Source organism: Myotis davidii, unplaced genomic scaffold, assembly GCF_000327345.1.
Source record: "Myotis davidii unplaced genomic scaffold, ASM32734v1 scaffold924, whole genome shotgun sequence".
Taxonomy (NCBI): Eukaryota; Metazoa; Chordata; class Mammalia; order Chiroptera; family Vespertilionidae; genus Myotis; species Myotis davidii.
In genome coordinates, this window is record NW_006294764.1 from 584,177 (window position 1) to 591,620 (window position 7,444).

At 39.4% G+C, this 7,444-nt stretch overlaps 1 protein-coding gene and 1 long non-coding RNA gene across 3 annotated transcripts in view; one reads left to right on the forward strand and one right to left on the reverse strand.

Moving 5' to 3' along the window:
• Positions 1–4,479, reverse strand: part of LOC107184023 — a 6,441-nt gene extending 1,962 nt beyond the window's left edge. The window contains exons 1-2 of the long non-coding RNA XR_001514837.1: positions 4,418–4,479; positions 256–260 (exon numbers count right to left, since the gene is read on the reverse strand). This is a non-coding gene — a long non-coding RNA (uncharacterized LOC107184023). The remainder of the gene's footprint in view (positions 1–255; positions 261–4,417) is intronic.
• Positions 1–7,444, forward strand: part of TESK2 (testis-specific kinase 2) — a 108,463-nt gene continuing 101,019 nt past the window's right edge. For both annotated transcript variants that reach the window (XM_006769250.2, XM_015567523.1), the window contains exon 1: positions 1–145. The gene's annotated coding sequence lies outside the window, so the exon portion shown is untranslated. The remainder of the gene's footprint in view (positions 146–7,444) is intronic.

Genomic DNA, 7,444 nt, shown 5'->3' on the forward strand with positions numbered 1-7,444 from the left:
CTTCTGCGCGAGGGACCCCCACCGCCTCGGCAGGCTAAGAGCCGCCGCCGCCTCCGAGCTGTGAGGGCTACTATGCTCCCTCTTGGCCGCCGCTTCCCCCTCCCGCTCGCGCAGGCACCCCTCTGGCTGCCCAGTCCCGCCTCAGGTAACGCCAGCGGAGCACGTGAGGCTCCAATCCGGGGCCCGGGCCCGCGCGCGCGGCTGCTACGCCGCCTCGGCTCCGGAGCACAGGCGCTCGGGTGGCTTGACCCCGACAGGACCTCTTGGTTTCCCGGAGGTGTGCCTCTCAGCTCTCGGGGACAGTCCTCTCCTTCCCCTTCCCTTTTCACTTCCCTGAAGGTCCCGGGACCACCCCCGCCCCAGCCCCTCACCCTCACCGCCTCGGAGGCCTGGAACCCATTACAAGTTCCTTCGTATCACGACCTGGTCCTCGACTCCTCTCAGGGACTTTCCTCACTTCAGAGACTCAAGAAATTTCATTTCTTCAGAGAACTGTTTCTGAGACCTCCAACTCCACACGGAGAGCCTCTTCCTCTCAGTGTCCCCTCCTCCCTTACATCTGGTCTCCCGCACTTTGCTTCCCGCAAACAGACTTCCCTCGCCAACATCCACTTCCACCCTCGGAAGGTTCTTCCCCCTCAGACACCACTGCCTCTCTCTTCTCCCCTGTCATCCCCCTTCGCCGCCGCCGCCGCCGCCTCTGCCTTTTACACTCACTTTGAAGACTCTGGGCTACGTCAGTGTTGTTTTATAAACCTTTCAATTTATACCTCCAAGTAAACCTTGCTGACGAACTTGGACTTTATTCTGCAGGCATGGGGAGCCATTGCAGGGTTAGTAAGGAGGAGTTCGGTATGATTGGTTATCTGATGAAAACGCGGAGGAAGAACTGAAAGTGAAGACAGTGTGAGGCAGAAAGCTTAGGTAGGCAGGAAAACGAGTGTGCTAACTGCAGTAATGTAGGAAAACGAAGAGAGGGGATGCAGTTGTATGAAGTTTCAAAACAGAGTTGAGAATTCCCGGGAGGTTTCTGGCTTGGCTGATGGGGTGGATTGGTAGTATTCATTGAAGTGGGGAACATAAGCGATTTTGAGGGAAGGTAATGAATTTGGTTTTGGACAAGTTCAGTTCGAGGTGTTTTTCAGATATTCCTGTGGGTAGCTGGAAATTTTGGTCTGAAAATTGGCAAAAAGGTTAGAACTGAATATATACATTTGAAGGATCAGCAGAGAATATATGGGTGATATCTGAAGCCTTAGTATGGATGGTAATACTGTAAGAAGAGAAGAAAAGGGCTTCGGACCACAAGGAAGATTATTGTTGGGAGGGTAATAGACACTGAGAAGGAAAGGAATGGGACAGGAGCTGGAATAGAATGGCATTATAATAGAAGCCACAGGAGGAAAGAGTTCACGAGGGAGCGGGTAACCATCAGCGTGAGGTGCCCCAGAGATCAAGTAGAATGAGGACTAGGAAGAAGCCGCTGGACTTTGCAATTAGGAAAGCACTTGTTTCCTTTGAAAGACACTTTAGAGACCATGAGGATGGCAATAATAGCAGTAGGTCCGATCATGGTGGATTGAGGAGTAAATGGGAGGCAGTGAGTAAAATTACTCTTTCTTTCTTCTTTTTTTTTTTTTTAAAATTACTCTTTCAACAAGTGTGGTTGTGAAGGAGAGTTGATGGTAGTGAAATTTTATTTCGAATATATTATATTCTAGGCACCATGAAGATGCTTTGTAGATCACACAGCCTTGTGACTTAGGAATCAGTATCCCTCTTATAGTTGGGAAGACTATAGGCAAGAATTTGAACCAGGTCTGCCTAGCTTTGAAACCTGTGTTCTTTCCACTATGGCACATGTGTATTTTTCTTTTTAGTATGGGTGAAACAGTATTGTAAGTTGAGGGGAAATTTACCTGGGAAATATGTTGGACATTTCATTCTTTGACACCAAAAGGATAGAAGTCAAGATGGATAATGATGTGAAGGTAATGATAGATGGGAAAGAAAGTGAGTGGATTTGACAGATGGCCTTATTTTCTTGGTGTGATCAATTATCTGTGAAGTCAGTTTTCTCTGGAGATGGAATGAACTATGGTGAGTTTATGATTTGAGTATTACAGTTATGGCCATGGAAATCTTTTGTGGAAAATGAAAGAGGAATGGATTAAGGAGTTAAAAAACAAAGATTGCTGACCACATTGAGGGCCCAGTTAAAATTAGAAATAATAACCCTAGCCGGTTTGGCTCAGTGGACAGAGCGTCAGCCTGTGGACTGAAGGGTCCCGGGTTCTATTCGGGTCAAGGGCACATGCCTGAGTTGTGGACTCGGTCCCCAGTAGGGGGCCTGCAGGAGGCAGCCGATCAATGATTCTCTCATCATTGGTGTTTCTATCTCTCCCTCTCTCTTTCTCTCTGAAATCAATAAAAAATTTTTTTAAAAAATAAAATTAGAAATAATATATTTGTAATAGGGCACAGTAGCATGGATTTTACACTTGCTCCAGTAGCCTAAGAGTAGGAGGGCAAAAAAGATGGGTTAATCCAGAATTGGAATTTATAAGAAAAAAAAGTAACTTTATACTACTAGTGATAGTACAGGAAATATGATGGGCCTTGAGTGTCCGAGTTGGGATTATAAGAAGTAAAACCTTCAGAGGGGCTGGTGTTCTTAGAGAATAAGGACACAAACAAATGTGTTGAAGACGAGGTTTTCTATGAAATACAGAATGGGAAAGCTAAGAATTCAGTATTTCAAGGTAAAAACAAAAAAAACGGTATAATTGTCTTAGCGCTGTTGAAGGGGAAAGAAGGTATAGTTTATTGAAGTAGTGGGAGGTTAAGGTGCTAAGTATGTTGAACATGTCATCAGTGTGAATGTCAATAGTGACCCAATATGATAGCAGCAAATGGATCAGAGTAGATAATGGGTCCTATAGGTGGGGCTGCTCAGAATGAGGCACTCAGAATTGCATTGGAGTTCCTTGGCACTTGTTAGAAAGTAGTTCTAGGTGGTACAGATGTTTGTATGTGAATTAATGTTGAGATCCTCAGAGAGTTGGTGCCCTGGATGTATGATGTATTATTCTCTTATACAGATGATCTCAAACACAAATCCTTTGCAAGTTGGCATATGATGGGCCTGTTTAATTCTGTTTAGAAGTATATGTTTTGGAAGGCTAGGTTAGGGATTCACCACACAAGGATCCCGAATAACATTTTGTGCTTACATTAATTGTAAATAGAAAATTATGTATTTACATATGCACTCATTCATTGTCTCATTTAGAGTAGAAAGCTGACTTACTTTAATGCTTTTTCCCTATATGAAAGTGTTTATAGATATGTTCTTAGTGTCATACACTTTATTGTTTGCCAGATGAATGTTGTGTTGGAATTTGAAACCTATGATAAGGGCTTTTATGAGAGTTTCGTCTCCTGTCAATGAATGAAGCCCAGTCATCACATTGTATAGTGTAGGTGATAGTCAATGTTTTGGACCAACAATGAGTATTATACTCTTTTCCAAGTCGTCTTATGGAGATGACTTCAGTGTGAACATACGAGTGTAATTTTTTGCTGAGCATTCAGTGGAGTAGTTGTTTCAGAAAAAAAGCCTTGTGATAATTTTAAGTCTTCCATTCCTAAAAATTTCAGAAAGGAAAAGCAATGGAAATCCTAACTATAATCAACCCTTGTTAGCTATATGGTTGTAGGCAAATTTCTTATCTTCTGTGAGCTTTAGTTGTTTTTTAAAAATTTAATCTTTGACTAGATAACACATTCAATTGGTTAATTAAATATTTGTATATTTATGTTTTATGTAAACAGTGAAAGTGTCACTCCTGTGCCTATTCCCCCATCTACCTAGTTCCATGCCCATTCCCAACCACTTTAACTAATTTCTTTATATTCTTTTAGACTTTCTTTAGGCAAATGCTTATTATTTTCATATTTTTTCCATTTTTCATGCAAAAATTAACCCATGGTTCCCCACTGTTCTGTACCTTCTCTCTCCCTAACCCCCAAACTGCTTTTTTCACTTAATATATCTTAGAAATCTTACAGATCAGTATATAGAGAGCTTCTGCTTTAAACAAACAAAAAAACACCTGCATAGTATTCCATTGAGTGAATGTATCATAATTTAACTATTTCTTTATTGTTGGACATTTGTGTTGCTTCTAGCCTTTTGATATTCTAAGCAACTTTATAATGAAGACCCTTGAACAAATGTCATTTTACACATGTGCAGAAGTATTTGTGGGATACATTTGCAAAAAGTGGGACGTCTAAGTAAAAGGACATATAAATTATGAAAAATATTGCCAAGCTGCTTTTCTAGTGATTGTTCTAATATACATTGCCTGTTCACTCAACATTAGCTATATCACAGCTAATAATTATATGGTACTTACTATGGGCCATATACTATTCTAAGTGCTTGATATACATAACCTCATTTAAACTTAGTAACATCCTTTTAGATAGGTACTATTATTTTCTCCACTTTCAGATGAATAATGAGGGGTATAGAGAATTTAAGTGACTTGCCCAAATCACACAGCTAATGTGGCAGAAATTCAAATTAAGCACTCCGGCTCCAGGATCAGTGTTGTTAATATTATGCTTTGCTATTATCAAACTTGAAGTTTTGCCAATCTGACAGAGAAAAATGATACCTCAGAGAAATTTTTTAAAATTACATTAACACATTGTATGCGGGAAACGTATTTATACGTTTTATGTATTTATACGTTCTACCAGTGTAGTAGAGCGCGGGACACGTATTAATATGTTTTTTATAGACTAGCGGTAGAATGCGGGTAATGTATAAATACGTAAACTAAAGTTATCGTAATTTTACTGAACGTTGCCATTTGCGCAAAAAATTAGCAAAAATGGCCCGCGCCACCTGTTAGCGCGCGATAAAAACTGCCCGCAAACAATGTTTAAGGTTAACCATCTTTTTATATTGTTTGAATTACTCATTTTCTTTTTCTGTAAACTGTTTAAACTCTTTACCTATTTTTCTGTGGGGTTTAGGTCTCTTTCCTATTGATTTATAGGCCTCTCTTTATGATATATAAATATCATACATATAAGATAATTTTTTGTCTGTGGGATTGCAAATATTTTTTCATCTTGATATTGTCTTCTGACTTCTTTTATTTTATTCCCATGCAGAACTTTTAGATTTTTACGTAGACAAACTTCTCAATCTTTTTCTTTATACCTTTTGGATTTTGAGTCATAGTTAGAAAGGCCTTCGCCATTTGAATCCTTAGTTTTTTTAATCTACCCAACAGGAGTGAGAAAATTGAATTATTATGAAGGTCAAGGTGCTTTGTCAACTGTAAATCATGATACAGATATAATATGGTGTTATTTATTAATTTGTCTTCTGAACAAGCTGTATAGAGACTGTCATATCTTCTTCTACATTAAATGTAATAGAATGACATATATTTTTTCCCCCACAATGTGGGAAACTAGGGTGGTATTGATCTTTTGGTCAGTGTTTTCATTGGATAATTTGCATGGGATCGTTTTCAAAAGTAGGGACTGTGGAAATCCTGAAGTATTTTTGCATACTTTTGTCTTGTTCTTTGTGTTAGGTATAATTAGAAACTGACTAAAAGTTCTGAAAAATTGTTTTGCTCTTACATTAGCCATGGTTCACTAGTTTTCACATTATTTACAATGTGCATCTCCAAATAAGTCTTATACAATCTTAATATTATCACACTTAACAAAATTAATACTTTTCTACTGTCCTCTAATAGTAATCCTTGTTAAGATTTCCCCAGTTGTCTGTTCTTTTTATTGATTATTTTTTAAGGAAGAGAGAGAGAAAAACATCGACTTGTTATTTCACTTATTTATGCATTCATTAATTGATTCTTGTATGTACCCTCATCAGGGATCAAATCTCCAATCTTGGCTTATCAGGACAATGCTCCAACCAACTGAGCTACCTCCCAGAGCTTCCCACTTGTCCGTTATAACAATTTGTTCAAATTAGTGTCCAATAAAATATCCTTATTGTATTTAATTGTTATAACTCTTAGATTTCCTTTAGAGTCAGACTTTAAACATAAGATTGTGCTTTTCCTATGCTTTTCTTTCCTTGGAAAGAAGAAGCTTTGGCCAGGCCAGCATGGCTCAGTGGTTGAGCGTTGATCTATGAACCAGGAGGTCATATTTCGATTCCCTGTCAGGGCACATGTCCAGGTGGTGGGCTTGATCCTCAGTGTGGGGTGTGCAGGAGGCAGCCAATCAATGATTCTCATCATTGATGTTTCTATTATTCTCTCCCTCTTCCTTCCTCTCTGAAATAAATAAAAATGTATTAAAAAAATAAAAATAAAAATGAAGCTTTTTAACATTCAAAACTTTCCAATAATAGAATGGCTGCTGCCCTGGCCATATGGCTTAGTTGGTACACTGTCGAAAGGTTAGATTCCTGATTTGATTTCTGGTCAGGTGACATGCCCAGGTTGTGGGCTTCATCCCTGGTAGGGGGCATGCAGGAGGCAGCCAGTCGATTGATGTTCTGCTCTCACACTGATGTTTCTGTCTCTCTCTTGCTCTCCCTTCCTCTCTCTCTAAAAATCAATAAAAAATCTTAAAAAAACACAACAAGCTGCTACAGGAATTACTGTGCTCTTTGTAGTGTAGTAAGTGTAGTGGTATAGTAGGCTGAACTCTCTGACTTCCGTAGTGTCCAATCCAGTGATACTTTTCTTCACATTATTTGACTGCTTTGTGGCTTTTGATATAATTGTTCTTCTCATCTTTACTTTGTGTGACATACTTTTTCTTGGTTTATTCTTACCTCTGTTATTTCTTTTTTTGTCCTATGTATGTTGATATATTTCATTGGCCTCTTATTTGATTTCACCTAAGGACATCATGAAGGAGACTACGTTTTGGCATATAGTAGCAACTCAGTAAATATTACTTATTACTCATATTCTCTACTTTGGGGAACTCTTTAGAATATGTGAAAATGCTATTGACTTTCAAGTCTGCATCTCCAGTCTAGTCCTTTCTCCTGAGTTTTAGTGTGGTGTCTCCCAACTTCTTCTTACATGTTGTTACTTGGTTTTTCTTCAGGCACCTCAAACCTCAGAAGATCAGCAAAGAATTTACATCTCTTCACAAATCTTTTCCTTTTGGTCAATGCCTAGTCATTTCCCCAATCAAACCAGAAACATGGGAAGGATTCTAAGTAAACTAGGACTCATCCTAGATACTTCTTGCACCTACTACATCCATTTGCTCACCTCTTAAAAAAATATTTTTTTCATTGATTTCAGAGGAGGGGAGAGAATCTTTGATCAGCTGCCTCCTGCACATAGGTGCTGGGGTCCAACCCCAGCAGGTCCAGGGGTCCCCAAAGGTGTGGACGGAGTCGGCGAAGAAGGAATGAGACGCG